Consider the following 9,096-nt stretch of genomic DNA (forward strand, 5'->3'; position numbering starts at 1 on the left):
AATCAGGGCCTAAAGTAACGGAGCTGGAATTATTGAGGGAAATTTACAAGTTAAATCACCTAAAAGGCTGCACATGCAAATGACGCTAAATTAGCAAGAACTTGGGGGGCACGAGAATGACTCATCCTTTCTCAAAAGGAAAGTGGTCAGAGAGCACATCACAAACCGGGAAGGACGGGGACTGAGGCCATCGTTCCCCAGGCGGCGTCCGCGCGCTACAGGGTGCTTCGCACCCGGCGCCCCAAACGCCAGAAGCTCCCCGGTTCTCGTGGCGCCCAAAAATATCCTGTGCGCGTGAGCGTGCCCCTGGGACCTGCGATTGGGAAGCATGAAGAACCCGTTTCGCAGGTGGGAGCCTGAGTGGTGGCAGCTCTCGCCGCGGCTACGTGACACAACTGGATGGACCCGCGAGCTTCCCAGGCCCTGGGCCAGACGCCCTCTTCGGCTAGCTGCAGCTCCACGGGCCAGCGGTTTGTGTCGGGGCCTCAGCCGAGCTGGTCCCTCGGTACCTCTCCTGATGCCCTCGTGCGGGAGGGCCCAATGGTGTCCGGAGGCCGGCCGAGGGCTTCAATCCCACGAGCAAGGGGTCTGAGACCCCGGCCTTGCTGACGTCACCACCAGCCTCTGATGGCCAGGCTGGGAAACAGCCATGGCAGGCGGCAGACAGACAGACAGACTGGCCTGGCAGGCAGGAGGCAGAAACCAGCGGATGCTTTGGGCAACGCATTAGTTTCCTGGGGCCACCTTTTTTTTTTTTTTTTTTTTTTTTAAATGCTCATTCATTTTTGAGACAGAGACAGAGCATGAGTGCGGGAGGGGCAGAGAGAGAGGGAGACACAGAATCCAAAGCAGGCTCCAGGCTCCGAGCCGTCAGCACAGAGCCCGACACGGGGCTCGAACCCACGGACTGTGAGCTCACGACCTGAGCTGAAGTTGGATGCTTAACCAACTGAGCCACCCAGGCGCCCCACCTAAACGTGGACCACGAACCTAGGTGGCCTAAACAGCAGAGATCTATTGTCCCCTGCTTCTGGAGGCCAGAAGTCTGAGCTCCAGGCATCAGCACAGCCATGCTCCCTCGAAAGCTGCTAGGGGAGGATGTGTTCCAGGGCTGTGTCCCGGCATCTAGTCGTCCCTGGGCTCGGGGCCTCAAATTCATGTCTTCAATGTGGTGTTCTCCCTGTGCGTCTGTCTTTCCTCCTTTTTATTACGGCACCCGCCATTGGATTGGAGCTCACCCTAATGACCTCATCCCAACTTAATCATCTGCAGAAACCTTTTTCCAAATAAGGTCACACAAGTACTGGGGGTGAGGACTTCGCGGTCTTTGGGGAACACAATTCAACCTATGACAGACGTCAACTCACAAGTGTATTGGGCAAGTTCCCTGTAAAAGGCACCGTGCCGGCCACTGAAGAGACATGGCCCCAGCCCTTAAGGAGCTGCCCACCCCCCTGCCCGGAGGGTAAGCACCGCCACATCTCGCTTACCAGCAACCTCGATGCAAAACCGAGTGCCTGAGTCATTTCTCAACTCAATTCATATTTTATTTGGCTCCAGTTCCCTCTGGGGTCCGGCTGCCTGCCAATGCTGCTCTGGGGCTCTCGGGCAGGGAGGCACCCCGAGGACCTTGACCCGGGGAATACGATAGTGAATGTGCAGAGCAGTAAGGATATTGAAACACATGCAGAACGGACATCATCGTCCTTGGCGCTTATGTGAACTTAAATGCAGATCCTAAATCCAACAGCAAACTCCGCTCTGGCCCCTCCTCCACCCCCCCCCCACCCCCCGCTGGACACCCTGTGATTCCCCCAGGGCTGAATAGCTGAGTGTAGCCTTCAGATGAAAAGCTGCCTCTCCTGATGTGAGCACAGGCGGGGGTGGGAAGGTGCCCTGGATGGGGGGGTGGGTGGGGGGGGGGCAGAGATCTGGGTTCTAAACCCAGTTCTGTCACCAACAAGCAGCATGACCTTGGGCAAATCCTGAACCCTGTGTGGCCTCTGCTCAGTGGCTAGGAGGCTCTAAGATCCCTCCCAGTGCCAAGATTCCAACTCCAGGGAGAGGGCAGGAGGGTCGTGGAGAATCCTCCCAAGGAGACTTACAAGACGCAGGACCCACTTGCCTTCAGTTCCCAAGGGGAAATTTTACCTGCTTATCGGGCCTCAGCTGCCCAGGGCCTCTGGGCGTGATTGGGCTCAGGTTGAACACAGCGAGGGCATTGTTTTCTCTGTGGGAAGTTTCAGATAAGGAGCGGGGCTCCACTAAGCCAGATCAGGACTCGGGTCCCACCTCACCTTATCTTGAGGCTCCAGCCAGCCCGGTCTCCACCCCCCCACCCCCCCACCCCCCGCCCAGGGGTTCATTACAAGCTCAATATTTCCCTCCCGTGGAACATCTAGCCCTCCTCTCTGCCCACCCATCCCTTACAAACCAATTCAAGTTCCACCTCTTCCATGAAGCCTTCCCGGATACAACTCTATGTGGCAAATCAGTATCAGTTCTTCATTTCAGTCATAGAACACGTCGCCTGGATCGTATATTGAGGTCCAAATAACTTCTATGTCACATTTAAATGCAGCTTCAAATATGCAAACCAAGAGATGTCACCAGCGCATTGCCTTGCATTGAGTCTCTTGTCATGCGTCACACTGAGTGGTCCCTAGGACTTTTCAATCTGTAGACTTACGATACTCAGTTCTGGAAAAATTTTGTGTATTTTTACGAATTAGGAAGGAAGTTAACCTTCCTATTACGTTCTTTGTTCCTTACTTCCAAAACTTCAATTTGAACATCCTGGATTTGTTTTCTCTCTCTCTCTCTCTCTTTTTTTTTTTTCTCTCCGAAATTCCCAGAACTGGAGGTCATGAAATACATATTGAAAGGATACTTCAAATCCCTGTACATTGTCAAAGTAGATCCACTCCAAAGCACATCATCATGAATTTTCAGGATACTGACGATAAAGAGAAGACTCTAAAAACTTTCAGAAAGGGGGCAACATTTAATAAGACGGATCACGGATCAGAATGGCCTCAGACTTCTCATTAATAACACTAGATGGTAGCAGTGCCTTCAAAACTCTGAGGGACAGCGGTTCCCAAGCAACAGTTCTATACCCAGTGAAACCGCTAAGACATTAGGGCAAAATAGGCGTGTTTAGATACGCACAGTCTCAAGCGTTCACCCCTTAAGCATCCTTTCTCAGGAAGCTGCTGGAAGGGAGACTCGATCAAAACAGGAGAACGAAGCAAGAAATGAGAAGGAAAGGGGCCCAAGAAATGGGCTTCCATCCAAGACAGAGTCTGTGGAGGGCACCTCCGGGATGCCCCTGCCCTGCTGGGGGGGGGGGGGGGGGTTGGGCAGCAGATATCAGTCCCCTTACATGGGAGGGGCCAGAAGGCCCTGGGGAAGAGTTTTTCCCAGACGCCGAAATTAATAGGATATCTAACATATCTGAATCTACACAACTTGTAAACCGGGAAGAATTGGGGGATAAAACAGTAACGAGTACATAGAGAGCTCGGCAAAAGCAAATGCAAGGCAATGACGAAATCCAGAGAAAACGAAAAGTTACAGCAGAAGGAAAAATTAATCATGGCTCATCCGTGAATAGTAGTTAACTGTTACCCGAAACTCCGAAAATTACTCTAACCCAGAAGAAGTCACAACTGGGAGGATGAAGGGCCAGAAAGTCTAGGGTGCCAAGGGTGAAGAGACCAGAAGTGGAGGGGTGAAGGGTGAAGGAGACAGGAAGTCTAAGGGGGTGGAAAGTGATGAGATGATGGGTGCGTGCGTGCGTGCGTGCGTGTGTGTGTGTGTGTAGGAGACCAGAAGTGGAAGGGTGAAGGGTGAAGAGTGAAGGAGACCGGAAAGGTAAGGGGGTGGAAGGTGAGAGGTGAAGGAGACCGGAAGTAAAGGGGGTGAAAGGTGTACGAAGACAGGAAGTGTCAGGGGGTGAAGAGTGAAAAATGTAGAAGAGCCAAACTGTCACGGGTTATCCTCAGTTGCAAACACCCAGAGTGGAAAAAGCTAGAAATATAAGCCTGTTCTTTGGTGATAGGGAGGTAAGAATCAGCTAGAAGAGTTGAGCGCTCCCACTGTGGAGAGCAGGAAGTAGGGAGGGGGGAAATGCTCTTGTAAGTATTTGCCTTTAAACTGTGACGTTTCGGTACAAACCACAGAAAGGGAGACCCCGAGGAGTCGACTGGATGTGCCGTGTGCGGCGGCCGGGCCTACTCGCCACCCTCGGGAGGGCCCCCAGCGAGCGTGGAGGACGGAACCCCCGCAATCACCGGTCAGTCTCGTCATTCACGCCCCATGACTGCTGTGGCTCGGGGAGTGGGGAGTGAGGGGCAGAGGTGGGCCCTGGGAGGCCAAGGTTGGGCTGGGGTGCCGAGGGGCCTTCCGGGGGTCAGGGCAGCACCGGGTGGGCCCGCGCGTTCCGCGCTGTGGGGTCCGGCTCGGGTTTGGAGAGCCCCAGCGCCCGGGGCCCCCCCGGGGCCCAGGGAACCTCAGAGGCTGTCGGTCCCGCGACGGCCGCCAGGTGGCGCCAGAGCCCGCGCCAGCTCGCAGCCTCCGAGCCCGGCCTCCCGGGCGCCCAGGCCAAAGCCGGCGGGTGGAGCGGGGGGGGCCGGGTCTCCCGGTGAGCGTCTCCCTCGCCCCCACCCCCACCCCCACCTCGGCATCTCCGGGGGAGATTTTTTCCCCACCCGAAAATTTCAAATACCTGCAAAAATAGACCGAACGGTATTACGAAAAGCTGATTCCGTTTCTCTTACTCCTCCGCCCGTGTCCCCACCACCCTGTTTGTTTCTAAAAGCGAATCTCAGACATCCCATGATTTCATCTGTAAATATCTCAGCTGGCAACTCTAGCAAAAAGGACGCAAAACAGATCATAGTCGCATCATTGCCACCAACGTTGAACAAACGGAAGGCCTGGGTCAGGAATGCGGGGAATGGGGAAGGGGGCAGGCATCTTCAGGATCAGGTAGGGAGCCAGGAGCTCCAGACATGACACGGGGTGGCTTGTTTGCGGGAGAGGAAGCCCCCCTCCCCGGTGCTCTCCGTGGACTCCTGCAGCGCTGGGTCAGATGGACGATGTGAGGAGCAGGTTGAGGGGCCCTGGTCCTGCCCACCCCTCCCCACCCCTGGACACTCTCTTCTGCCACCAAACATTTTCAGTTCAGCTGGACAGTGAGGGGAATGCGAAGGAGAACTAGGAATGCGGATCGCCAGTCCCTTCCGGGGCTTTTCTGTCTCGTCCCATAAATTCTATGCTTTTCTTTTCTTTCTTTCTTTCTTTTTTTTTACCTTTATGTTGAGACAGAGAGCCCACCAGCGGGGGAGGGGCAGAGAGGGAGAAAGAGAACCCCAAGCAGGCTCACGCTGGCTGCCAGCCCAGAGCCCGACGTGGGGCTTGCTTGAACCCACGAATCCTGAGATTGTCATGACCTGAGCCGAAATCGAGTCGGACGCTTAGCCAACCGAGCCACCCAGGTGCCCCAATTCAGTGCTATTCTTAAGGCTTAAATCCTGGGCGCCTCTCTCTACTCAGCTGGTCCAATGTGCCTGAAGGACCGCCCAGCCCATCTCTCCTACCCCTCCTGACTCCCTCCTGGAGCTGATCCTCCCCTGGGTGACTGAAGCCGAGGACCTGGGCCCCTCTGCTCCTCCCTTGTGTCTTTTTACATCTCTGCATTTTATGGCCAGCCACTTCCAGGAGCAGGGGGCGGGGGGGGGGGGGGGTAGGAGGTGTGTGTGTGGGGGTGACAGCAAGCACATGAGGCCCGTTGTCAAGACTTGAATTTCCCCTGATCTCCAGCAGAAGGCTGCACGGAGCTCTAAGGCGGGTCTCGGGGTCACGGACCCAGGCTGAGGCCTAGCTCTGCCCGACAAGCTGGCTGACCTTGAACAGGCTCCTTCACCTTGCCCGGGTGCATGGCGGAGACAGGGGTACCAATAGTAGTTCTGAAGCTCCGAGGGACAATCTTCAGTGCTGAACTCAGTGCACGGCCCTCGGCGACGTTCTCATTAAATCGGCCGCTCCCAGAGCCCCTTCTCCGACTGGCCGCTCGTTCCAGGATCTTTCTGCTCATTCATTCCTCCCTCTCGACAAGCGTGTGTTGAGCACCTACTGTGTGCTAAGCGCTAGGGATGCTGCGATGAGCAAAACGGAGCTGATGCCTGCCCCCGTCCAGTGCTGGGTTTGAGAAGACACAGTCCAGCAGGGGCCATGCAGGTCGCGAGCGGGCAGTGTGGGTTGGGGGGGGGGTACGGCCTTCTGGAGGAGCAGGGCTTTCCCAGGTGAGATGTGCTGGCGGGTGGCCCCGAGGTGGGCTCACCTGACCTGTTCAGGCTAACCTGGGGAAGGCCCGGGCTCTCTCCTGACCGCCCCCCCCCAGGCCCCGCCCCCCCCCCCAGGGGAAAGGGTGGCCCTGCTGGTTCCCTGACACCGTGCCCAGCATGGACCCCTCTCTCTCCTTGGTGTGATGCCGCTCTCTTCTCCCAGCTCAGGTGGTGGAAAACGGGGCCCCGGAAGCTTGAGGAAGCTCGTTGCAGCCCAGCCCCCCGGGGAGACACTGAGTCCATCAGAATTCCCCTCTGCCACCCTCGACTGGTCATCGGTGGCCCGTTGGGCCACGGGGCCCCCCTGCAACCGTAAGGACGCAGGGAGAGGTGGGCGAGTGCGGAGGGCCTGGCTCCCCCGGTGCTCCTCCGAGCCCACCAGCAGGACTTTCTCTTCCCCCACCCAAGGGGGCCCACTGCGCTTTTCGTAGATAAGGAAAACCGAGGCACGGGGAGGTGGGTTCGTTTCCTGCGGCTGCCGTCACATGTCACCACACACTTAGCAGTTTAGAAGCACAGAGACGTGTTCTCTCTCCGAGGCTGACATGGCAGGGCCGTGCTCCCGCCGGAGGCTCCAGGGGCGAGGCTCCTCCGTGCCTCTTGTAGCTTCTGGCGGCTGCCGGCTCTCCTTGGCTCGTGGTCACGGTCACTCCAGTCTGCAAGGCCGGCATCTACACGTCCCTCTCAGCTCCACCGTCGTGGCGCCTTCTGCCCTGGGTGTGCGTCAGGTCCCCCCCCCCCCCCCCCCCCCGCCTCTCTCTTCTGAGGACATTTGTGATTACATTTGGGGCCACCAGATATAACCCGGAACAGGCTCTCCATTGTCAGCATCCTTAATTTAGTCCCAACAGCAAAGGCCCTTTTCCAAATAAGGTAACATTTACAGTTCGCACTCGTTAGGACCTGGTGTCTTTGGGAGCCTCTGTCAGTCCCCGATGGGGAGTCCGTAACTTGCTCAATGTCACACAGCGGATTAAGTGGTGAAGCTGATAGCTAAACCCCAGTCTGCCAGCCAGACTGAAAACCCCCTGCTCTTAATACATTCTTATTCCCTTGTGCTCCGGAAACTTCTTTGGTTTCTTCTTTTTCAATGTTTATTTGTTTTTGAGAGAGAGAGAGTATGCGTGCATGCTAGTGGGGGCAGGGCAGAGAGTGAGGGGACAGAGGATCTGAAGCGGGCTCCTTTGCTGACAGCAGCTAGCCCCACGGCAGTGGGGGGAGGGGGGGCTCGAACTCATGACCTCAGGAGCCGTGAGATCGTGACCTGAGCCGAAGTTGGATGCTCAACCGACTGAGCCACCCAGGCGCCCCGTGCTCCAGAAGTTTCTATTCAGAGGCCACCTTCAGAACAATGTGTTCCCTCCTCAGCCCTGGTCGCCGACCGGTCACGTGGGTTGAGGGATACCGTCAAAGCTTGCCTGCCATAAGGCATTTCCTCTCCTGGCCTTTCCCAGCCCAAGTCCGTAACCCTGCTGAGAGCTCAGGGTACTCGCAGGGACAACCTGTGGAGCAGTGGAGGCCGTCATCCCGTTCATTCACTCATTCCTTCGCGCCACAGGTATTTGGCATCACCTGTCAGGAGTGCCGGGATCAGGAAACATCCTGGCTGACCCACGGTGGGCAGGGCCGGGGAAACCACAGTGGAGTTTGGGGAGAGCGGAGCCTGAGGACGCTGAGGACCGCGTCTCATCCTTCTCTTGTATCTCCAAAACCAGAACCAGAAAGGGGGAGCCACGTAAAATCAAGCGCTGAATTAATGAAACTCACGTTGATCGTCAGCTGCTGTTACTGTTAGCAAAAGAGATAACCGGTGTGTTATCTCCTGATGGAAGAACACAGCAGGGCCTCCCCGTGGTGCAACCAGCAAGATCCGGGCTGGGAGGGGCGCCTGGGGGGCCCAGTCGGGTAAGCATCGAACCTCGGGCTCAGGTCAGGATCTCATGAGCCCCGCGCCGGGCTCTGTGCCGACAGCTCGGAGCCCGGAGCCTGCTTCGGATTCCGTGTCTCCCTCGCTCTCTGCCCCTCCCCCACTCATGCTCTGCCTCTTTTCTCTCTCAAAAATAAACATGAAAAAACTGAAAAAAAAAAAAAAAAAGAGAGAGAGAGAGAGAGAGAGAAAGACCCAGGCTGGGAGACACCCTACAGGGCAAATGACCCAGTTCCTTCGCAGGTGCATGTGCTCGTGCATGCACACACACAAACACACATACCCAGAGTCAAGAAACCTACGGGGTAAAAGAAGCCTGACAGACGTACCCAGCGATTTCAGCACGTGAACTTATTTGAATCCTGATTCCGGGGCATCTGGGTGGCTCGGTCGATGAAGCGTCCAGCTTTGGCTCAGCTCATGATCTCACGCTTCATGGGTTCGAGCCCCGTGTCTCAGGCTCTCTGCTCTCAGCCCAGAACCTGCTCCATATCCTCTGTCCCCCTCTCTGCCCCTCCCCTGCTGGCTCTCTCTCTCTCTCTCTCTCTCTCAAAAATGGATAAACTTAAAAAAAAAAATACTTAGAGGGGCGCCTGGGTGGCGCAGTCGGTTAAGCGTCCGACTTCGGCCAGGTCACGATCTCGCGGTCCGTGAGTTCGAGCCCCGCGTCAGGCTCTGGGCTGATGGCTCGGAGCCTGGAGCCTGTTTCCGATTCTGTGTCTCCCTCTCTCTCTGCCCCTCCCCCGTTCATGCTCTGTCTCTCTCTGTCCCAAAAATAAATAAATTAAAAAAATTAAAAAAAAAAATACTTTGATTCCT

The 9,096-nt window shown here is 56.3% G+C and overlaps 1 long non-coding RNA gene across 3 annotated transcripts; it reads left to right on the forward strand.

Moving 5' to 3' along the window:
- The first annotated feature begins 3,833 nt into the window (after positions 1-3,833).
- On the forward strand, positions 3,834-8,824 carry LOC131508717 (uncharacterized). Of its 3 annotated transcripts, XR_009260121.1 has the most exons (4): positions 3,834-4,067; positions 4,185-4,297; positions 6,514-7,908; positions 8,066-8,824. It is a non-coding gene; the product is annotated as an uncharacterized LOC131508717 (long non-coding RNA). The 3 variants fall into 3 exon arrangements; XR_009260122.1 differs by lacking the exon at positions 6,514-7,908 and having other exon boundaries at positions 3,844-4,067; positions 7,909-8,824; XR_009260120.1 differs by lacking the exon at positions 8,066-8,824 and having other exon boundaries at positions 3,848-4,067; positions 6,519-7,417.
- Positions 8,825-9,096: the final 272 nt, after the last annotated feature.

The sequence above is a fragment of the Neofelis nebulosa genome, chromosome 4 (assembly GCF_028018385.1).
Source record: "Neofelis nebulosa isolate mNeoNeb1 chromosome 4, mNeoNeb1.pri, whole genome shotgun sequence".
Taxonomy (NCBI): domain Eukaryota; kingdom Metazoa; phylum Chordata; class Mammalia; order Carnivora; family Felidae; genus Neofelis; species Neofelis nebulosa.